Source organism: Symphalangus syndactylus, chromosome 18 (genome assembly GCF_028878055.3).
Source record: "Symphalangus syndactylus isolate Jambi chromosome 18, NHGRI_mSymSyn1-v2.1_pri, whole genome shotgun sequence".
NCBI classification, from domain to species: Eukaryota; Metazoa; Chordata; class Mammalia; order Primates; family Hylobatidae; genus Symphalangus; species Symphalangus syndactylus.
The window spans coordinates 87,697,999-87,722,423 of NC_072440.2; the positions used below are offsets into that span (position 1 = coordinate 87,697,999).

Consider the following 24,425-nt stretch of genomic DNA (forward strand, 5'->3'; position numbering starts at 1 on the left):
ACAGCTCTACAATATTCCATTGCGTAAATATATACTAGCTTGTGTAACGAATCCCCTACTTTCCAAATATTAGATTTTATGAATTTAAGTCTTATTTCTGACAATAAGTTAGTTCAAAAGCAACAACTACACAAACCAAACAGCACAGAAACCTCTGTAGTGTGATTTCACAAATTTGTATTCTATTAATAAATATGAGCTTCCTTGTACGTCATTTTATCTTTTATCTCAAGTTTACTCTATGATCCTATCTAAAAACTCAACAACCATTATGCTCATAAACTTGGAAAATCTTAAAGCTGCCCAATCTCACTGAGGGTTTCAATGGGCCTGCAAAAAGTAAAACACGTTCTACAAGAGACACAGTCAAGAATGTTCCATTCTACTTACTGGAATCAGGAAAGGCTTCATGGAGGAAATAGCCTGGGTTCAATCCTAAAAGATGAAGTGATCAAGAGGCAGATGAGGGAAAAGGGAAAACATTAAAGGAGGATCAGCATAAACAGAATTTTTAAATTGTCAAGAACTCTAAGTAGTTCCATTTCTGCTTAGAATGCAGAAAGCCACCAAAGAATGTCATTTCCACCCTAATGAGAAAAAAAAAATCATATCTATAGAATCAAAACTTCTCTTGGTCTAACAAAGAGTGGAGGTCACAAGGCAACCAAGTAAATTTAATAAAATTCCAAGTACATTTTATTCCTCTCCTTGGAGGGATAACTCCTCCAAGGAAAGACTACACACAAACTGTCTGACCTTTAGCAGGTCACAGAAAAAGAAGTGGCCACTATACAAAAGTATAAGAAAAAATCAGCTAAAATTTTAACAAATTCTTAAAGACGAAGTGTAACCTATTATGTCAGTTTAGAATAGCTGGGGACCCCAGACATAAGGAAAGTTCTCTCAGTTGCAAGATTTTCCACGTGCCTTGACCAGGTGCTCACAAGAAAGATTAGTATAATAGTAGGACAGGAAACCAGAGAGAGCCCTCATCACCAGGGGAAGTGTGCAGGAGGTGTCTAGGACAAGGCTGAAGCCTGATTCCCCAACTGTTCTCTAACATAGAAAAAAAAGCCTCAAGCCACCAGGAGAAGAACAGAAAATCCTCTAACCAAAGGTCCTGGCAAAAATCCATTGCTTCAGGGCAGTATGGAAGCAAAATGCCTCTGCCTCTGGGGAACAGACAAACACTCTCAATTATGTGACAGGGAAAGATATAATGTTGCTAGGAGAGGGGTAGAGGCAAAAGAACCTCTGCCACGGTGGTGAAGTACAGAGCAGTAAAAAGAGTTAGGCAATGAATCCTGCACCAATACCGAAGAAACTTCTATCACCACTAGGGGAAAAGAAGGATATTCCTGTCTATGACCTACCACAAATACATGGAAGAAAGGGCAGGACACAAGAAAGAGAAAGCAGGAATGCTGAGGCTGAGAGAGCCCAATTGATGCCCAGGACAAATGGCCTGAATACAATTGAGTCTAAACCAGAACAAAAGAGAAGCCTGCTCTGCACCACAAGCATGGCACTGAATAACAAACAATAGGCTATCACTAGGAGAGGGGCAACAACATAAGGAGAAATACTGATACTTCTATTGCACAGATGTGCAAAGACTGTTGGAAGATGAGGATGGTACAGGAACACAGAGAAAAATCTTGTAGAGCGACATGCCATTCTCTAAACACAAGGGACCAGCAGCCAACTGCTGAAGAAATATGAAGCTTGTGGTGCACTGAGAGGGTAATGATGGTGACAAAACCCAAAATCAGCTCAACTCTTGATTACACTGATTCAGCCTCCAACACAAACAACCTGACAGAGGCAGCAGCAAAAGAGGATCACCTTAGTCTCTCTTGTCCTTTTAGCAGAGAGATGGAAACTTTAAAAAGTAAAATATGAAAGCTGAAAAAAAAAAACAACATACTAGAGGTAGCAAATTATTTTTCTAACTGCACTACCCCAGTCTGATTCAACTTTTATGTAACAAAGTTGTGAGTTGTTTTTCAGTTGCCATGGACCCCCAGGTTGAATGTCACATAACCTGAGCATGCCCGGATAAACCAAGCATGCAACCACAAGTGTAACCTAAGTGCTCAGACTAAGGAACAGGGACTGAATTAAGAAGCAGACAGCATACGGCAGGATTCAGGATGCATGTTGGGCTTAACACCTAGGTGATGGGTTGATAGGTGCAGCAAACCACCATGGAACATGTTTACCTGTGTAACAAACCTGCACATCTGGCACATGTATCCTGGAACTGAAAATAAAATAAAGAGGAAAAAATAAACAAAAAAGGCCCAAAATACAGAAAACTAGCAAGATGGTATGTTTAAATCCAAACATCAATAATTAAGTAGAAATAATCTAAGCATCCTAATTAAAAGAATAAATTATGAGATCAAATGTTTAAAATAAGATCCAACTATATCCTATCTACAAGATACCCACTTTAAATACGAAAAGTTAAGTAAAAAGGATAGAATAGAAAGAAAAGACAGAACTGATATAATAATAAGTGACAAAACAGACCTCAGAACAAGAAATATTTCCAGTAATAAGTGGGACACTATATAATTACAAAGAATCAATTCATTAAGAAGACATAGCAATCCTAAATGTGTTACTATCTAACAATACAACTTCAAATTAAATGAAACAAAAACTGATAGGACTGTAAGGAGAAATAGGCAAATCCACAATTACAGTTATAGATATGAATACTCCTGTTATTAATCAATAGAAGAAGAAGACAGAAAATAACTAAGATACAGAAGATCTGAAAACATTACCAACTAACTTGATCAAATTGGACATTTACAGAACACTCTACACAAGAGCAAAAACTATGTTCTTTTCAGGAGCACAGGGAATATTCACCAACACGACCGTATTCTGGCCCACAAAACAAACTTTAAGATATTTAAAATACTTAAAATCAAATAATGTATTTTTTCTGGCCAAAATGGAATTAAATTAAAATTAGTAACTCAAAGATAGATTAAGAATACCAAAGAGTTGGAAATTAAACAACATGTTTCTAAAATACTCCATGGGTCAAACAAAAAAGTGAGGAAAATTAGAAAATATTTTTAATTGAGAGAAAATTAAAAGAGAAAATATCAACGTTTGTGGGGAGGGCCTTTTCCTCTCGGAAGTCCCCTGTCTCTCACTAGAGAGAGAGCTGTTTTCCTTTCTTTTTCTTTCTCTTTCTCTTGCCTATTAAACCTCCGCTCCTAAACTCCTCGTGGGTGTCTATGTCCTAAACTTTCCTGGTGTGAGATGACGAACTCCAGGTATCTACCCCAGACAACGTAGCCACTTCATATTGGGAACCTCAACTGGGATACCAAGGTACAACATTCATCGAAACGGTAAGTAGAGAAGCGGACTCCAACCCTGTCCTTTCATTTTGGGGCTCTCAGCCTCCATTTTAGAGCCAAATCAAATCAGCCAATTAAAAACACAGTTAGCGTGGTTGCCATTCTTATAGACTCGGATGCGTGACTTACTAGGGAGAACATCGAGAATCCCCCAGCACCCACAGGTTGCTGGCCATGTTGGCCATGTTTGAACCAGCTTCCTTTCACGGAGGATTTAGCCGTCGTGTGAGGCTGGAAGAGGTTCTGGAGCAACTGAGGATTTCTGGCTGGGGCTACCACCTGGTATTATCCAAAGGTTTCTAGACTGACCTCAGCATCCAACTGCCCAAAGGGGTGTTAGCAACAGATCTCCAACTTTTCTATCGTAATTTCCTCCTTTCCTATCCACGACTGCCGTATCTCCTGTCCTCTTTTCCTCTCCGAAGTCCCCTCTCTCTCATTAGAGAGAGAGCTGTTTTCCTTTTTCTTTCTGTTGCCTATTAAACCTCTGCTTCTTAAAAAACAAAAAACAAAAACAAAAAAAAAAAACAGGGATACCGCCAAAGTAGTTTTTAGAAACTTACAACATGAAATGCTTACATTACAAAACAAACAAGTAAGGTCTTGAATCAACAATTTAAGCCTCCACCTTAAGGAGGCAGAAAAAGAAGAGGAGTAAATTAAATACAAAGCAATTTGAAGAAAAAAAATTGAAAACAAAACATAGAGATATCTATGAAACACAAATCTAATTCTTTGAAAAGTTCAATGAAACTAAATAAATTTCTGACCAGAGTGATCAAAAAAAAGAGAGAAGCCACAAATTACCTACATTGGTAATGAAAACGAGACATCACTAGAGATTTTATAGCTAGTAAAGGGATAATTAGGGAATATTCTGAATAATTTTATGGCAATAAACTCCACGACTTAGATAAAATGTACCAATTCCTTAACTATAATTTAAAACCTTCTCATGAAAACAGTTCCATGACAAAGGCTCCCTTGGTGAATTCTACTAAACATTTAATGAAGAAATCATACCAATATTACAAAAACTCTTCCAGAAACAAGAAGAAAACATTTCTCAATTCATATTATGAGAATATAGTATTGACCCTAATACAAAAATCAGACCAAAACAAACTACAAGAAAACTACAGACCATCATACTTTCATGAACATAGATGGAAAATATCTTAACCAAATGAATCTAGCCAATATATTGAAAGAAATATGTGTCATAGCCAAATACCATTTATCCCAAGAATGCAATGTTGGTTCAACATATGAAAGAAAATCCATCAATGTAATCCACCACATGAACAGATTGAAAAATAAATGATCATCTTAATTAATGGAAAAAAAAAAAGGCATTTGGGCTGGGCACAGTGGCTCATGCCTGTAATCCCTGCACTTTGGGAGGCCGAGTGGGCAGATCACTTGAGGTCAGGAGTTTGGGACCAGCCTGGCCAACACCCCATCTCTACTAAAAATACAAAAATTAGCTGGGCGTGGTGGCATACATCTGTAATCCCAGCTACTCAGGAGGCTGAGGCAGGAGAATCACTTGAACTTGGGAGGAGGAGGCTGCAGTAAGCCAAGATCGCCCACTGCACTCCAGCCTGGGTGACAGAGTGAGACCCTGCCTCAAAAAAAAAAAAAAAAAAAAAAGGTGTTTGAAAAACTTCCACATCATTCATGATTCAAAACTCTCAGAAAACTAGAAACAGGAGAGAACATCCTCAACCTAAGTATCTATAACAAATCTATAGCTAACATTATACATAATCACAAAAGATTAAACGTTGTCTCCTAAGATGATGAACAAGACAGGAATGTCTGCTCTCACCACTCCTATTCAACAATGTACTATATTGTACTACACTGTCAGTACAGTGATGCAAGAAGGAATAAAAGCCAGAAGATGGATTTTAAAAGGGGAAACAAAACTGGTTTTTTCCACAAACGACAAGATTGTCCATATAGAAAATCCCAAAGGATTAATCCACTGAATTTATCTAATAAATTTCTACTACTAAAACTACTAAATGAATTGAGCAAAATTGCAGAAGACAAGGTCAACACACAAAATTACATTGTACTTCTAGTGGTAGTAATGAATAATTAGAAATAAATTCACAAAATAGTAGCAATTGTATAAACATTAAAAAGAAATAGAATATAATAAAATAAATGCAAGATTTGTGTGCTCAAAAATACAAAGCACAGACCAGAAGCGGTGGCTCACGCCTTTAATCCCAGCACTTTGGGAGACCAAGGCAGGCAGATGACGAGGTCAGGAGATCAAGACCATCCTGGCTAACACAGTGAAACCCCATCTCTACTAAAAATACAAAAAATTAGCTGGGTGTGGTGGCACGCGCCTGTAGTCCCAGCTACTCGGGAGCTGAGGCAGGCGAATTACTTGAACCTAGGTGGCAGAGGTTGCAGTGAGCCGAGATCGTACCACTGCACTCCAGCCTGGACAACAGAGCGAGACTCCATCTCAAAAAAATATATATACATATATTATATATATATATAAAATATATATAAAGCACAGTGAGAAATCAAAGACCTCAATAATTGGTGATACATTATTTTCAAATATCAGATCAATCAATATTGCTAAGATGTCAATTTTCCCCAAAATTAATGTAAATCCAATTAAAATCCCAGCAGGCTTTTTAAAAAAACTGACAAGCTGATTCTAAAATGTTATGAAAATGCAAAGAAACTAGAATAGAAAGAAGAACAAAGTTGGAAGACTTAGATTCACTGGTTTCAAGACTTTCTATAAAGCTACAGCAATTAAGACATTGTGATTCTGCCATAAGGATAAACACAAAGATAATAGAATAGAAGGGATAGTCCAGAAATAAATCTACATATTATGGTCAACTGATTTCAAACAAAAGTACCAGGGTAACTCAATAGAAAGAGAATTGTCTTGCAACAAATGGTGCAGGAACAATTGGCAGCCCATATGCCAAAAAAACAAACAAACAAACAAAAAACCCTGAACCCACACCTCATGTCTTATACAAAAGTTAATAGACCTAAATAGAAAAAATTCAAAACTATACAACTTAGGAAAACATAGAAGAAAATCTTTGGGATTGTAGGTTAGCCCAGGGGTTGGTAAACTTACCCTGCAGAGGGCCAGTCTCTGCTGAAACTATGCAACTCTGCCATTGTAGCATGAAAGCAGCCATAGACAATACATAAACAAATGTTCACAGCTATATTCAAATAACATTTTATTTACAAAAACAAGTAGTGGGCTGAATGAGGTTGTTAGTTTGCCAACCTCTCACTGACATAGAGTTTTTATATATGATGCTTAAAAACACAAATGATAAAAGAAAAAAAATAACATTTTATTAAAATTTTAAACTTTTGCTGTTCAAAAGATAGTGTTATAAAAATGTAAAGACGAGCCACAAATTTGGAGAAAATATTTGCAAAACAAATATCTGATGAAGGACTTGTTTTCGGAACACAAAGAACTCTTCAACACCATAATAAAAAAAATTCAATAAAAATAATGGGTAGAATATTTGGACAAAGCAAAAATGACAACTCTTAACAAGCAGTCTAGAGACATGGTACATATGTTTAACCTTTCCTACTGGTCTTTATGCTGTCTGAAACAGAACCAATCCTGCCTGGATACAGCATCCAGCGTTCTGCCTTACACAAAAAGACAACCACAAATGAAAACTATCAGAGCTTCTTTTTTTCTTTTTTTTTTTTTTTTTTTTTTTTGAGACAAAGTCTTCCTCTGTCACCCAGGCTGGAGTGCAGTGGCACAATCTCAGCTCATTGCAACCTCCGCCTCCCAGGTTCAAGCGATTCTCCTTTCTCAGCCTCCCAAGTACCTGGGATTACATGCCCAGCTAATTTTTGTATTTTCAGTAAAGATGGGGTTTCACCATGGTGACCAGGCTGGTCTCAAACTCCTGACCTCAAGTGATCCACCTGCCTCGGCCTCCCAAAGTGCTGGGATTTCAGGCATGAACCACTGCACCCAGCCTATCAGAGCATTTTTAAAGTTAAGTAATACAAATACTTGGTACAAAAAGGAAACTGTACAAAACAAGTGATGGTGAACAGGAATTTCCCTCCAATCATCCAGCTCCCTTCCCTTGTTTACTATGTATTCATAGATATTCTATGCATATAAAAGCAAACAAAAATAACAATGGCATATCTGATATGGCTTGGCTGTGTCCCCACCCAAATCTCATCTTGAATTCCCATGTGTTGTTAAAAGGATCTGAAGGGAGGTAACTGAATCATGGGGGCAGGTCTTTTCCCATGCTGTTCTCATGGTAGTGAATAAATCTCTCGAGATCCGATGGTTTCACAAGGGGGGATTTCCCTGCACTAGCTCTCTCTCAACCTGCTGCCATCCATGTAAGATGTGACTCACTCCTCCTCCCCTTCTGCCGTAATTGTGAGGCCTCCCCAGTCACGTGGAAATATAAGTCCATTAAACCTCTTTCTTTTGTGAATTGCCCTGTCTTGGGTATGTCTTTATCAGCAGCGTGAAAATAGACTAACATGGTAAGTTGGTTCTGGGAGTCGGGGGTGCTGCTGAAAAGATAACCAAAAATATGGAAGCAACTTTGGAACTGGATAACAGGCAGAGGCTGGAACGGTTTGAAGCGCTCAGAAGAAGATAGGAAAATGTGGGAAAGTTTCAAACTTTGTAGAGACTTGTTGTATGGCTTTGACCAAAATGCTGATAATGATATGGACGATGAAATCCAGGCTGAGGTGGTCTCAAATGGAGAGGAGGAAGTTGTTTGCTAGAACTTGTTTTAGCAAAAAGATTGGTGGCATTTTGCCCCTGCCCTGGAGATTTGTGGAAATTTGAACTTCAGAGAGATGATTTAGGGTATCTGGTGGACGAAACTTCTAAGCAACAAAACATTCAAGAGGTGACTTGGGTGCTGTTAAAGGCATTCAATTTTAAAAGGGAAATAGAGGCTGGGCGCGGTGGCTCACGCCTGTAATCCCAGCACTCTGGGAGGCCAAGGCGGGTGGATCACAAGGTCAGGAGATCGAGACCATCCCGGTTAACACAGTGAAACCCCATCTCTACTAACAATACAAAAACAAAATTAGCTGGGCACGGTGGTGGGCACCTGTAGTCCCAGCTACTCAGCAGGCTGAGGCAGGAGAATGGCATGAACCCAGAAGGCAGAGCTTGCAGTGAGCCGAGGTCGCGCCACTGCACTCCAGCCTGGGTGACAGTGAGACTCCGTCTTAAAAAAAAAAAAAAGGGAAATAGAGCATAAAAGTATGGAAAAATTGCAGCCTGACAATGTGATAGAAAAGAAAATCCTATTTTCTGAGGAGAATTCAAACTGGCTGCAGAAATCTGCATAAGTAACGAAGAGCCGAATGTTAATCACCAAGACATGGGGAAAATGTCTCCAGAGCATGTCAGAGACCTTTGTGGCAGCCCCTCCCATCACAAGCCCAGAGGTTTAGGAGGAAAAAATGGTTTTATGGGCCAGGCCCAGGGTCCCTCTGCTATATGCAGTCTAAGGACTTAGTGCCCTGTGTGCCAGCCGCTCCAGCTGTGACTAAAAGGGGCCAAGGTACAACTCAGGCTGTTGTTTCAGAGGGTGCAAGCCCCAAGCCTTAGCAGCTTACACATGGTGTTGAGCCTGTGAGTGCACAGAAGTCAAGAACTGGGATTTGGGAACCTTCGCCTAGATTTCAGAAGATGTATGGAAACACCTGGATGCCCAGACAGAAGTTTGTTGCAGGGGCGGGGCTCTCATAGAGAACCTGTTAGGGCAGTGCAGAAGGGAAATGTGGGGTCAGAGCCCCCACATAGAGTCGCTACTGGGACACCACCTAGTGATGCTGTGAGAAGAGGGCCACTGTCCTCCAGACCGCAGAATGGTAGATTCACCAACAGCTTGCACCGTGCGCCTGGAAAAGTCACAGGCACTCAACGCCAGCCCATGAAAGCAGCCATGAAGAAGGCTGTATCCTGCAAAGCCACAGGGGCAGAGCTGCCCAAAACCTTGGGAACCCACCCCTCGCATCAGCTTGTCCTGGATGTGAGACATGGAGTCAAAGGAGATCATTTTGGAGCTTTAAGATTTGACTGCCCTGCTGGGTTTTGGATTTGCTTGGGACCTGTAGCCCCTTTGTTTTCGCCAATTTCTCCCATTTGGAATGGCTGTATTTACCCAATGCCTGTACCCCCAAGTATCTAACTTGCTTTTGATTTTACAGGCTCATAGGCGGAAGGGACTTGCCTTTGTCTTGGATGAGACTTTGGACTGTGGACTTTTGAGTTAATGCTGAAATGAACTAAGACTTCGGGGACTGTTGGGAAGGCATGATTGGTTTTGAAATGTGAGGATGCGAGGTTTGGGAGGGGCCAGGGATGGAATGATATGATTTGAGCATGTCCCCACCCAAATCTCATCTTGAATTCCGACATGTTGTGGGAAAGACCTGGTGGGAGGTAATTGAATCATAGGGGCAGGTCTTTTCCCATGCTGTTCTCGTGGTAGTGAATAAATCTCACAACATCTGATGGTTTCATAAGAAGGAGTTTTCCTGCACATGCCCTCTTTCTTTGCCTACTGCCATCCATGTAAGACGTGACTTGCTCCTCCTCCCCTTCCACCATGATTGTGAGGCTTCCCCAGCCATGTGGAACTGTAAGTCCATTAAATCTCTCTCTTTAGTAAATTGCCCAGTCTCAGGTATGTCTTTATCAGCAGTAAGAAAACAGAGTAGGCCGGGTGCAGTGGCTCACGCTTGTAATCCCAGCACTTCGGGAGGCCAAGGCGGGTGGATCACGAGGTCAGGAGATCAAGACCACGGTGAAACCCCATCTCTACTAAAAATACAAAAAAATTAGCCGGGTGTGGTGGCGGGCGCCTGTAGTCCCAGCTACTCGGAGAGGCTGAGGCAGGAGAATGGCGTGAACCCGGGAGGCGGAGCTTGCAGTGAGCCGAGATTGCGCCACTGCACTCCAGCCTGGACGACAGAGCAAGACTCCATCTCAAAAAAAAAAAAGAAAACAGAGTAATACAATACTATAGTTTCATATCTTTTTTAACATAATGTATCTTAGCACTCATTTCATAGCATTCCTTATAGAATTCCCTCATCCTTTTGTTTTTTTTTTTGAGACAGAGTCTCACTCTGTCGCCCAGGCTAGAGTGCAGTGGCGCGATCTTGGCTCACTGCAAGCTCCGCCTCCCAGGTTCACACCATTCTCCTGCCTCAGCCTCCCGAGTAGCTGAGACTACAGGCGCCTGCCACCATGCCTGGCTAATTTTTTTGTATTTTTAGTAGAGACGGGGTTTCACCATGTTAGTCAGCATGGTCTTGATCTCCTGAGCTCATGATCCGCCCGCCTCGGCCTCCTAAAGTGCTGGGATTACAGGCGTGAGCCACTGCGCCTGGCCCCCTCATCCTTTTTTTTTTAACAATCTCATGATATATGAATACATCACAATTTAATCAGCCCCTCACTGATTACGCATTTGTAATATTTTGCCATACAGACAATGCTGTATCTCTGTACTCACGAAGCAGAATTACTGAGTCAAACAGTATCTGCATTTTAAATTATGATAGTCTTTGCTAAACTGTGCTCTACATAGTTTATCAGGGTTTAAAAAAATATGGACACATGTCAGTATGCCCTCCAGTTCAGGGAAAACCAAGATGAAAGAGTAAATTCTCATAGCTGCAATTACTAAGCAAAGATGTTTTGGAAGATTTTCAACTAAATAATCCAAGATACTTATTAAATTTATAGTGAATGACAAGACAAATATACAGTGAATGACACAAAAAAGAGGTTTATCCAGGCCTCCCATTATCCCAAAATCTCTTCTATTAAATTAAGGTTAATAATTTTAATTTGAGATTTATAACCTTAAATTATTACAAGTTAAAATACAAGATAAAGAGGATTAATCATAAAATCTTGTAAATAAATTAAAAGATTAGATACTGTAATAGATGGTATGGCCACATACTAATCTTCCAAACATGGCTGCCATTGATTATTTCCTTCCCGACGTGCACATGTCATTCCACTTATCAAGAGATGAGGCTTTATTTCACAGTCCCTTGAATCCTGGCTGGCCTTGTGACTTGCTCTGACCAGTAGGAAGAATGTGGTCAAAGTGACGTTCTGAAACTGCAGGAACCCAGAAGACTGGTAGCTTCCCCTTACTCCCTCTTCTTGGAAGTCAGAAGCCATGTAAGAAATCCAACTACTCTGACACCACAATGCTGAGGACACGCCATGTTGAGGCATAAAAAAGTGTCAGACATGTGAAGAAAGCCTGGGACTATCCAGCCCACACCAGTTACCAGCTGAGTAAGTGATCCCAACCGATGCCACACAGAGAAGAAGAACCCCCTCTCTGAGCCCTGCTCAAACTCCTGATCCCCAGAATTGTAAAAATTATAAATCACTGCTGTAGACAATTGAAACAGATACTATCAAGCTCGTGATATCAGCAAATTACAAACACCACGTGTCAAATTTGGGTCCATGTTTTCCAGGTTATAAGTTTTCATTTTTCAGTAAGAAGAAAAAGAAAACATGTAATTTTTCTATCTTAATTAGATGCACTTGTACAAAGAACAATGAACCTAGGACTATAGTTTCAAATATAATTTTAGAAAATGCACATCATTCAAATGATGTTTCTTACAAATTGATTCTATACAGACAAATAACATATCATTAAATCAGAACTCAGGACAGGCATTTTCACGTCAGAGGAGACTAAGATGATGTGGTCTTGATACTTTTGTTCTCTGAAGACTTAATACAAGAAATTACATGAATGCATAATTAAGATATTCATTAGTCTGTCTCATATCCGATGTGGATTTTTTGCATTAAGTGAGCTTTTTTTTTTTTTTAAGAGATGGGATCTTGCTCTGTAGCCCAGGCCAGAGTACAGCAGTACAATCATAGCTTCAGTGAACTTTTGATAGACACTAAATAGCTGTCAGTTTGTGATTAAATCTAATAAAAACAGGCCGGGTGTGGTGGCTCATGCGTAATCCCAGCACTTTGGGAGGCCCAAGCAGGTGGATCACTTGAGGTCAGGAGTTCAAGACCAGCCTGGCCAACATGGTGAAACCCCATCTCTACTAAAATACAAAAATTAGATGGGTGCAGTGGCGCGCACTTGTAATCCCACCTACTCGGAAGGCTGAGGCAGGAGGATTGCTTGAACCTGGGAGGTGGAGGTTGCCGTGAGCGGAGATCATGCCACTGCACTCCAGCCTGGGCAAGAGAGTGAGACTCCGACTCAAAAAAAAATAAATAAATAAATCTAATAAAAACACAGAATAAATATTCTATAAGGCTGGCTAAATTTAGAGCCATGTACATAAAGAGCACAAGTATCTACCTCTCCCCACAAACTGTTCCCTCTGAGATCACCAACATTCTTTAATGCTATATCCCATGTAAATACCTTGGTCCTTGACTTATCTGATCTCAAACAGAATCTATACAAATAACCATTCCCTCTCAGTCACCAAGTGCAGCCCATACTCAAGGGGGTGGTAGAAGGTGGGGGGTTAAGTTCCACTTCCTTGAGGGAAGTGTCTGCACAAATTATTTGGAATTCTTCTGTAAAAGATAAATAAATAAGTGGGGATAGTTATTTATTTAACCATTTATTTTAATCAGTGTGGACTTAGGGATATTTATTTTATGCTTTGGGTCATAATCCAATAATACAATATTATTTATTTTATTGCTTAAATTGTTCCAGCTTCACTCATTGGGTGCTCTTTTAGTTGGCTCCTGTATCCCTTTGCCAACCCCCTGTCCTTTTGCATTTTGCATATTTTCTTATTTTTGGCACTCTACAATGTTCCAGGCTCATCTTGCAAATTCCCTGCCCCAGCCCTAGAATCAGCCTTTTTCCAAGGAGCCTTAGTTCTTTCTATTGGAGAGTGGTATTAGAAACCAATATCTGATGCTGGGTGTGCTCATGCTACTGGGTTGTCACTGCTCCTAGGCCCTCTCAGCAGCCAGAGCTAGTAAATAAATGTATGTATACTAGGCTATGTATACATACATATCTATATTTATTTCTGAATCTGTATCAATATTAAGGTAAATGTGTGTTCAATGCTTATGTTTCAAACTCTAATTCAGTAGAGTTCATTCTAGCCTTCTTCCTGCCTGTGGTTACCTCACTCTCTAAAAATGAGAAAACTAGTTCCCATGATTCACCATTCATTTACTTATTTTTTAAATCCCAATATACATGTGCAATGTTTTTTGAATTGTTAGCTCACACTCTACTGAATTTCTGTCCTACTTTTTCTTTTGAAAGTCTTATTAACAGAATCCTCTTTTATTTTTTTTGAGACAGGGTCTCATTCTGTCACCCAGGCAGGAGTGCAGTGGCACAATCATGGCTCACTGTGGCCTCAACTTCCTGAGCTCAGGTGTTCCTCCCACCTCAGCTGCCCAAGTAGCTGGGACTACAGGTGCACACTGCCATGCCCAGCTAATTTTTTGTATTTTTTGTAGAAATGAGGTTTTGCTATGTTGCCCAGGCTGGTCTCAAACTCCTGAACTCAAGCAATCCACCACCTTGGCCTTCCAAAGTGCTGGGGTGACAGGCATGAGCCACCACACCCAGCCAGAATCCTCATTTTAGAAGCACATGTTCCTAAGAACCTTGACCTGGATCACCTCTTCTATCTCGGCACATTTTACTTGGGTTATCTTTCATATCCACAACTTTATTTACTTTCCAAATGCTGATACTTTCCAAATCAGTATCTCCAACCCAAATCTCTCTCCTAAACTTCAAACCCACTTATCCAACTACCAGTTGGATCTCAAGTTAGGTGTCTCATAGGTACCTCAAACTGAACTCAATCATTCTTCCCTAATCTTCTCCTCCAGGGTTTATCTACTGAATGACACCATCGTCATCATCTACCTATCTGCATAAGCCAGAAATTTAAGACTAGGTTGGTCCTCTTCTCTCTACTCTCCCTAATATCCAACCACCAAAGCCTAAATCTTTCTGAAATACATCTCCATCCTTATGACCCTCCTACTGTAGCCAATCTAACATTACCTCCAACCTAGAAAAATTTATTGTTAGAACAAATGAATACACAAGATAACTTCTTAATTGATCTCCCCACCTTTAATTTTACCTGGCTCTAATCCATTCACACTACAATCTGAGTAATCTTTCTAAAAAACAAACCAGATCATATCACTTTTCATTATTAAAATATTTCAATAGATTCCCATTCCTCTCAGGATAAAGCCCAACTGCCCTAACATTGCTTTCAGGGCTGTGTGATATAATACCTAGTGACCTCTCTCCTGTCATCTTTCTCTCAGTTTGTGCCCTCTGCAATCAACTAATCTGAAATCTTCTCAATTTCTCTCTCCTGTCTTCTTGTCTCAGTTCAGATGTTCCTTCTTTAGAAAGCCATCTCTGCCTCCCCTGTTCATCTAGGTTAAGTGCTCCTGTTCTATGCTCACATTCAATTATGTGGTCCATCCACTGTAGCATCCATCACACTACATTGTAGTATCTGGTTATTTTGTATCCCTTGCTAGACTAGAAACTCAATCTGGACAAAAAATCACATTATCTCTGCTACGATTTGATTTGTCCCCTCCAAAACTCATCTTAAAATTTGATCCCCTAGGTGGCAGTGTTGGGAGGCAGGGCCTGATGGAAGGTGTTTGGGTTATGGGGGCAGATCCCTCACAAATAGATTTAATTCTCTCCTGTGGAAGTAAGTTTTCTCAGGACTGGATTAGTTACTGCAAGGGTAGACTGTTATAAAAGCAAGTTGTTATAAAAGGAAGTTTGGCTTCCTAGAATTCTCCTGCTTCCACTCTCACGATGTGATCTTTGTACATGCCCACTCCCTTTTCTGCTTCTCCACTGTTTTGCCCCAGCACCTCGTCCTCACCATAAGCCCCTAGATGGAGCACTAAGCTCCTGAACTTCCCAGCCTGCAGAATCATAAGCCCAGTAAACTTTTCTTTATAAATTACCAGTCTCAGGTATATTGTTATAGCAATACAAAACAGAATAAGACAACCCTGTTTGTCATTGTATCCTCAGAGACTAGCTCTCTGCCCAGCACAATGCTTAAATACTTTTGAGTTTCCATTTTTGTTGTTTCTGTGGCTTACATTTAGTGACTATTTTACAAGTAATCAAAATAAAATCCCCTTGTAAGGTACAAAGTTTAATATTAATCTGTTAAATCAAGTTTACTAATTATATTATTCTAAAGAGTATTCTCTTGGATATATTCTTCAGAAAAAGTACAAAGTTAGCATAATTTCTGAAACCTTGTCTGTCTGGAAATCTCTCTTTTGCCTTTGTATATCAATGACAGTGTAGCAAGGTATAAAACTGAGGTCACATCTTCTTCTCCTCTTACAAACTTGTAGAGAGACCAACATCACCTACAACAGTAGTTCCCGAACTCCAAGCCCAGAACCAATGCTATTTGGTGATAAAGTTTTCACTAGTCCTCAGTACAATCAAAAACAGTGGCAGTATTATTTAACCTAAAGCAAAAATTATTGTGTTATATATCCTTGTTTAGCCAAAAAAATTTTATAATTTATGCCAGTCATCCAAATTTTCTACTAGAATCATATAGTCTATTAATCCAAAGATCTTAAATTCTCTGATTCAGCATTTTTCATTAAATAGAAGACTGGATTCCAACCTGATTGTCTTCCCTTTGAAAATCATTTGGTTCCCCCCTTTGAATATTTGTAGAATTTTCCCTCTTATCCTTGAACATCAGAAATGTGACTAGCACATTCACTAATCTTATTTATTCAATTTAGCTGCATTTTCAACACTTTCTGTCTTGACTACTTATGCATCATCTCTGTTCTTTTAGAACACCCAATTTATATATACCAAATTTCTTTCATCCATCTACTCTACTAGCTTCTTGGTCATGATCTCCATGTCTATCTTCCCATAACTCTGGAACATCAATTGAACTAGTCTTTTAACTCGCTAGTATTATTTCCTGGAATATCCAACCTACTTTTCATTATTATTAATTTTAGTTCAATATTAATGATTTTGTTTTCCAAAATCTTTTTTCTGTTCTCAGAGTGACTTCTTGTTCATAATCCCTCTTAAATCTCACTGCACTGAGTCTATGAATTTAAATTTTTAACGTCTGATGCAGTGTCATAACTATTTCACAGGCAGCCATCTGCTATGAAAACTCAAATTATATCTTCTTTAGAACTTCTGAGTCTTATTCCTATGAATTTTCTGTTGGCTCACACTACAAGAGGGATGGCCATGTTCTTCCAAAATTTGAAGCTGAGAAAGGCTCTCTCAAGGATTATTTAGATCAGTGTTAAAATCTTTTTCAGATAATTTCCCCTTTATGTCAAAAAATCTTTTTCAGATAATTTCCCCTTTATGTCCACCTTGGAAATCAAAAACCAACTGGGGCCACAACCTCTTCTAGCCTCCATAGTAGCCTTAATCCAGCCAATGGACTGGCTCTGTGTGTCAGTTAGGATTAGGTTCCATTGCACATGACAAATACCAGTAGTTTGTATAAAAGAGAGTTTTATTTTTCTCTCACATAACAGATCTGGAGGAAGGTAGTTCAGCTGTTCCTGTTTTGGTCATCTCTTAGTTATCAAATCACTACTCAGTCCTTACTTAACCTTTGGTAATCTGGCATTGTTGACCACTCCATTACTTCTCTGGTTTCCATGACATGAATCTCGGTTCACCTCTCATTCTTTCAACCATTCTTCTCTCCCTTGCCTGCAGGCTCCCCTTCTTCAACGTAGCTCTCAAACAGTAGTGGTCATTTTGTCTCACAGCATATTCATTCTTCCTGAGCAACTTCACCCATGAACTGCCATTATCAACTACCATTATCACTTATACATGACTTCCAAATTGTCCTCAACCCCAGACATTAAAGTTCCAAATCCATATATCCCCTAGCCTAACAGACTATGACACTTTTTCGTGTGGTTGTCTCACAAGCATCTCAATCTCAGCATGCCCAAGTGAGATAGTAGTATCTTTCATTCTCATCCCCAAAATGCTTTTACTATTGCATTTGCTACCATTGTTTCTGGCAATATCATCTCTCCACTCAACCAATCAAGAAATCTAAGAATAGTCTAGAATCCCCCTTCTGTCTCATTCCCACACATATATGTCTTCTTAATTCTACATATTTAACATCTCTTTTGTCTCCTTATGCTGCTATCTAAGTCCATTGTATCACTGGATCATCAAAAAGAGCCAGTTCTGGCCAGGTGCGGTGGCTCACGCCTGTAATCCCAGCACTTTGGGCGGCTGAGGCAGGCGGATCACTTGAGGTAAGGAGCTCGAGACCAGCCTGGCCAACATGGTGAAACCTTGTCTCTACTAAAAATACAAAAATTAGCCAGGTGTGGTGGCAGGCGCCTGTAATCCCAGCTACAGGGGAGGCTGAGGCAGGAGAATCACTTGAACCCAGGAGGCGGAGGTTGCAGTGAGCCAAGATCGCACCACTGCACTCCAGCCTGGGTGACAAAAGCGAAACTCCGTCTCAAAAAAAAAAAAAAAAGCCACTTCTCCCAGCTACCAATCATGCACAGTTCTAATCCATCCATCTTGGCACCAAAAAGACTGTTCCATTTCAACAACTATATTTTTCATTCCCCAGATCTCTAATTGACTCTTTTAAATAAATGCCTACTCGTTTTATAGCCACTTGTTTTTGTTAAGGATATAATAAATTCCCTGTCTGTCTGAAAGTATTAGGTACACATTTTAGAACTCTGTTCTAGTAACTTTTTATTTGATCCTAAGTTCTTTTTTGTTGATTCTTTTTTATACTGTTGGCTTTCCCAAAACATTTACAGATTCTTATCTTTGTACTTGGGATTCTGTTACACTCTGTAGGCTTTTGGTACAGCTCACTCAGGAGCAGTACTTATATTGCTTTCAGTGGGAGAGGAGGAGAAGCAGAACACGTCACAGACAGGGTTCTCAGTCCTTCGTCTTCTAGGCATGAATATAGCCGGTTACCCCCAACTGCTTCCTACTCTCATAGACTCAGGGCTCCTACATGCAGTTCTCACATGGAAACAGATCCTTTACTTTGCCCAAGTTGGTGTCAGAATACATAGCTGTTGAAGCTGCTTGGTTGCTCATGTTGTAGTAATGCTAATGAATTACCCTATTGATGATTCTGGGACCCTTCCTAGTCTCTTACTTATGATATGAGTGTTACCCACAGGACCTCCTATTTATTTTCAGAAATTCTTCACAGTTTTCGATTTATGGAGAGTTCCTCTTCTTGTGTCTATACATGGCCACGTTCAAATTTTTCTATTACTTCTATAGGTTTGGTGAAGGAATGCAAAAAGGTAGTGAAGGTTCAGTCTGCCTTTGTGAAACTGGCCAGAATAAGTATTCTGAAATGCAAATCACATCATGAATCTGTCCCTTGCCCAGCTTAAAACTCTTCATGGCTTCTGATTTCCTATAGACAGACTCTAAATGCCTTAGTATATGCAAAGCCTTCTATGATCTCATTGATGACTTCCTACACCCGCTCATTCCCCACGCAATATCCCTCATGAACCAGCCACACCTAAGTATTCAGTAATTATGGGAGGCCATACACAACATGCTTTTCAGGCCTTCATATCTTTGCATTCATCATTCCTTTTGTCTCTAATGCTTCCTTCTCCAACCCTGACTCTTTTTATTATAGTATTCTAGGCATCATATAAAACCCACTTTCAGAGGCCAGGCATGGTGGCCCATGCCTGTAATCCCAGCACTTTGGGAGGCCAAAATGGGAGAATCACTTGAGGCCAGGAGTTCAAGACCAGCTTGGTCAATTTTGTGAGACCCCCATCTCTTAAATAGGGGAAAAAAAAAAAAACTCATCTTCAAATTGGTAAGAAGGAATGCATATCAAGTTATTAATAGTGGTTGTTTTCTTGATTTTTTGCTTATCTGTACTTCCTAACTTTTACATGTTAAGAATATACAAAATTTTATTGGGGGGACAGGTCTTTGAATTTTAACGCTCTGCTTAGAGGTCCCGTCCTCTGTAAACTCTTACTTGACTAGTCAAAAGAAGATTCACTTCCTCTTTGTATCACCACGTTGTCATGTTACATCCCTTTTTAACTACACTATATTACATTTTTTTTCTTCCCCTACCAGACTGTAATCTCCTTGAGGACAGAGTCTGTTTTCTTCATCTTTCTCTCCCCAGAACCTAAAAGAATCTGAAGTCTCGTACATGACAAATAAATGCTGCATACACATCAACGAAATCAGAGCAACTGGGAAGGGGCAGTTTTAAGCTCATATGAACTGGTCTTGGAAAGTCACTTAACTTTTCCTTCAAGAAAAAATAGAATAAAAGTATATACAGATATTTAGAGGTGGTGAGGAAGTCTATGCAGTCAAAGACTTTTTAAGCTGGAAAAGATTTTAAGAGAACATCACATCCAAGCTCTCAAGTTACAGATTAAAGAATTACATCCCCAACAAGTAACTGACCTGCTCAAATTCAAGAGCTTCTGGCAGAATATGGATTTGAATCCAGATCTTCTGATTCCCGTTACAAAAGCTCATTCAGTTTCACTGACTTACTCTATCGCTTTTCAAGTCTTTCGAGGTTTTGGCAAGGATAATACCATCTTAATAGTTAAAAATTGCTCGAAAATAAAAGTTCTCCTAACATGCAATATCGCCTCAATTTTAGTCTATGAGCATTCTGCCAAGACTTGCTTTTGAATATGACTGTTCTTTGAGGCAGCTACTAGTGCTCAAACCAGGGATGGAAAGGTAAAAAGCATTGATTTCAGGCCATAAATCTGCTTTTATACCAAGTGACCAAATAACATACACATATATAACACTTGCTATTTTAATAGATACAGTCTGTAATTTCATCAGATACACTAAAAACAAACATTTAAAAAGCTATCTCTTAAGAAAAATAAAATAAAAAGTCATTTCTTAACACTGAAGCAAGATAAATTTCTTAACTTCCCTATGTGTGGGATTACTAGGAAGGAAAAGTATTTGTCCGTTTGTTTTTGCTATGGATTGTCCCCTTCTTAGACACAAAAAGTTAGCAGATACAGAATTGCAATCAAAACAGAATTTCCACTATGTTAGTTTTCTTTTTTTAACAAGTTTTATTGTATATATTTGAGATTTACAGCATAACATTATGAGACATATATAGATAGAAACATGATTGCTACAGTGAAGCAGATAATAACTTATTACCTCACATACTTTTTGTGACAAAAGCATCTAAAATCTACTTATTTAACAAAAACCCCTAACATAATACAACTTTATTAACTTTGGTCTTTGCATTGTACATCAGATATCTAAACTTGTTCATCCTATACATCAGCTATTTTGTATCCTTTGACCTACATAACCCCATTTCCTCACCTTTCTCCCCAACATCCTACCTGTGGTAACCAGTTTCATTCTCTATCTCTGTGTATTTTATTATTATTTTATTATACATATAAATATATTATGTATATACACACACACATATATATATATAATCTCCCACATGTGAGATCATACAATATTTTTCTATGTCTGACTTACTTCACTTAGCATAATGTCTTTCAGGTCCATCCATTGTGGGAAATGGCAGGATCTTCTTTTTTAAGGCTTATATAATTTTCGTGTTTGTGTGTCTGTGTGTGTGTGTGTGTGTGTGTGTGTGTGTAACACAGTTTCCTTATTCATTTGTCCATAAGTGGACACCTAGGTTGTTCCTGTATCTTGACTATTGTGACTAATCCTACAATGAACATGGGAGTCCAGATTATCTTTTTTTTCCAGTAGCTTTTGGGGTAGCTTCCAGTAGCTTCCAGGTGGTTTTGGGTTATATGGATGAATTGTATAGTAGTGAAGTCTGAGGTTTCAGTGCACTCATCACCAAAGTAGCATACGTTATACCCAGTATGAAGTTTTTTTTACCCTTTGCCCCCTCTCCCACCCTCCCCTTTCTGAGTCTCCACAGTCTATTATATCTCTCTGTATGCCTCTGTGTACCCATAGCTTAGCTCCTACTTGTAAGTGAGAACATGTGGTATTTGGTTTTCCATGCTTCAGTTACTTCACTTAGAAAATGGCCTCCAGCAAGGATCAGGCAGCAATATTTGATGTTCTGCAGTATTTGCTGTACTGTGGCCTCCACTGGTGATACCCACGCAAATAGGATCTGGAGTGGACCTCCAGCAAACTCCAACAGACCTGCAGCTGAGGGACCTGACTGTTAGAAGGAAAACTAACAAACAGAAAGGAATAGCATCAACATCAACAAAAAGGACAGCCACACCAAAACCCCATCTGTAGGTCATCAACATTAAAGACCAAAGGTAGATAAAGCCACAAAGATGGGGAGAAACCAGAGCAGAAAAGCTGGTTTCTAAAAACCAGAGCTACTCTTCTCCTCCAAAGGATTGCAGGTCCTTGCCAGGAACAGAACAAAGCTGGATGGAGAATGACTTTGACGAGCTGACAGAAGTAGGCTTCAAAAAGTCAGTAATAACAAACTTCTCCGAGCTAAAGGAGCATGTTCTAACCCATTGCAAGGAAGCTAAAAACCTTGAAAAAAGGTTAGGCGAATGGCTAACTAGAATAAACAGTGTAGAGAAGACCTTAAATTACCTGATGGAGCTGAAAACCACATCACGAGAACTTCGTGAGGCATGCAGAAACTTCAATAGCCAATTCAATCAAGTGGAAAAAAGGATATCAGTGATTGAAGATCAAATTAATGAAATAAAGCGAGAAGACAAGGTTAGAGAAAAAAGAGTAAAAATAAACAAACAGAGCCTCCAAGAAATATGGGACTATGTGAAAAACACCAAATCTATGTTTGACTGGTGTACCTGAAAGTGATGCGGACAATGGAACCAAGTTGGAAAACACTCTTTAGAATATTACCCAGGAGAACTTCCCCAACCTAGCAAGGCAGGCCAACATTCAAATAAGTACAGAGAACACCACAAAGATACTCCTCGAGAAGAGCAACCCCAAGACACATAATTGTCAGATTCACCAAGGTTGAAATGAAGGAAAAAAATGTTAAGGGCAGCCAGAGAGAAAGGTCGGGTTACCCACAAAAGGAAGCCCATCAGACTAACAGCAGATCTCTCGGCAGAAACCTTACAAGCCAGTAGAGCACGGGGGCTAATATTCGACATTCTTAAAGAAAAGAATTTTCAACCCAGAATTTCACATCCAACCAAACTAAGCTTCATAAGTGAAGGAAAAATAAAATTCTTTACAGACGAGCAAATGCTGAGAGATTCTGTCACCACCAGCCCCGCCTTACAAGAGCTCCTGAAGGAAGCACTAAACATGGAAAGGAACAACCAGTACCAGCCACTGCAAAAACATGTCAAATTGTAAAGACCACAATGCTATGAAGAAACTGCAGGAATTAACGGGCAAAATAACCAGCTAACATCATAATGACAGGATCAAATTCACACATAACAATATTAACCTTAAATGTAAATAGGCTAAATGCCCCAATTAAAAGACACAGACTGGCAAACTGGATAAAGAGTCAGGACCCATCAGTGTGCTATATTCAGGAGACTCATCTCACGTACAGAGACACACATAGGCTCAAAATAAAGGGATGGAGGAAGATATACCAAGCAAATGGAAAACAAAAAAAAAAAGCAGGGGTTGCAATCCTAGTCTCTGATAAAACAAGACTTTAAACCAACAAAGATCAAAAGAGACAAAGAAGGCCATTACATAATGGTAAAGGGATCAATTCAACAAGAAAAGCTAACTATCCTAAATATATATGCACCCAATACAGGAGCACCCAGATTCACAAAGCAAGTCCTCAGAGACCTACAAAGAGACTTAGACTCCCACATAATAATAATGGGAGACTTTAACACCCCACTGTCAATATTAGACAGATCAATGAGACAGAAGGTTAACAAGGATATCCAGGTCTTGAACTCAGCTTTGCATCAAGCAGACCTAATAGACATCTACAGAACTCTCCACCCCAAATCCACAGAATATACATTCTTCTCAGCACCACATCACACTTATTCTAAAATTGACCACATATTTGGAAGTAAAGCACTCCTCAGCAAATGTAAAAGAACAGAAATCACAACAAACTGTCTCTCAGACCACAGTGCAATCAAATTAGAACTCAGGATTAAGAAACTCATTCAAAACTGCACAACTACATGGAAACTGAACAAACTGCTCCTGAATGACTACTGGGTACATAACGAAATGAAGGCAGAAATAAAGATGTTCTTCGAAACCAATAAGAACAAAGACACAACTACCAGAATCTCTGGGACACATTTAAAGCAGTGTGTAGAGGGAAATTTGTAGCACTAAATGCCTACAAGAGAAAGCAGGAAAGATCTAAAATTGACACCCTAACATTACAATTAAAAGAACTAGAGAAGCAAGAGTAAACACATTCAAAAGCTAGCAGAAGACAAGAAATAACTAAGATCAGAGCAGAACTGAAGGAGACAGAGACACAAAAAACCCTTAAAAAAAAATTAATGAATCCAGGAGCTGGTTTTTTGAAAAGATCAACAAAATTGATAGACCTCTAGCAAGACTAATAAAGAAGAAAAGAGAGAAGAAACAAATAGACGCAATAAAAAATGATAGAGGGGATTATCACCACCGATTCCACAAAAATACAAACTACCATCAGAGGATACTATAAACACCTCTACGCAAATAAACTAGAAAATCTACAAGAAATGGATAAATTCCTGGACACATACACCTTCCCAAGACTAAACCGGGAAGAAGTTGAATCTCTGAATAGACCAATAACAGGCTCTGAAATTGAGGCAATAATTAATAGCCTACCAACCAAAAAAAGTCCAGGACCAGACGGATTCACAGCCGAATTCTACCAGAGGTACAAAGAGGAGCTGGTACCATTCCTTCTGAAACTATTCCAATCAAC

At 39.4% G+C, this 24,425-nt stretch overlaps 1 protein-coding gene across 11 annotated transcripts in view; it reads right to left on the minus strand.

Moving 5' to 3' along the window:
* The window catches only part of NCOA1 (nuclear receptor coactivator 1), a 285,404-nt gene that overhangs the window by 217,817 nt on the left and 43,162 nt on the right, over positions 1-24,425 (minus strand). Inside the window, exon 1 of one of the 11 annotated variants that reach the window (XM_063623904.1) lies at positions 391-4,189. The exons of 9 other annotated variants lie outside the window; for them this stretch is intronic. The gene's annotated coding sequence lies outside the window, so the exon portion shown is untranslated. Of the gene's footprint in view, positions 1-390; positions 4,190-24,425 lie in introns of those variants that run through there. One more of the 11 variants, XM_063623903.1, reaches the window with a different exon arrangement.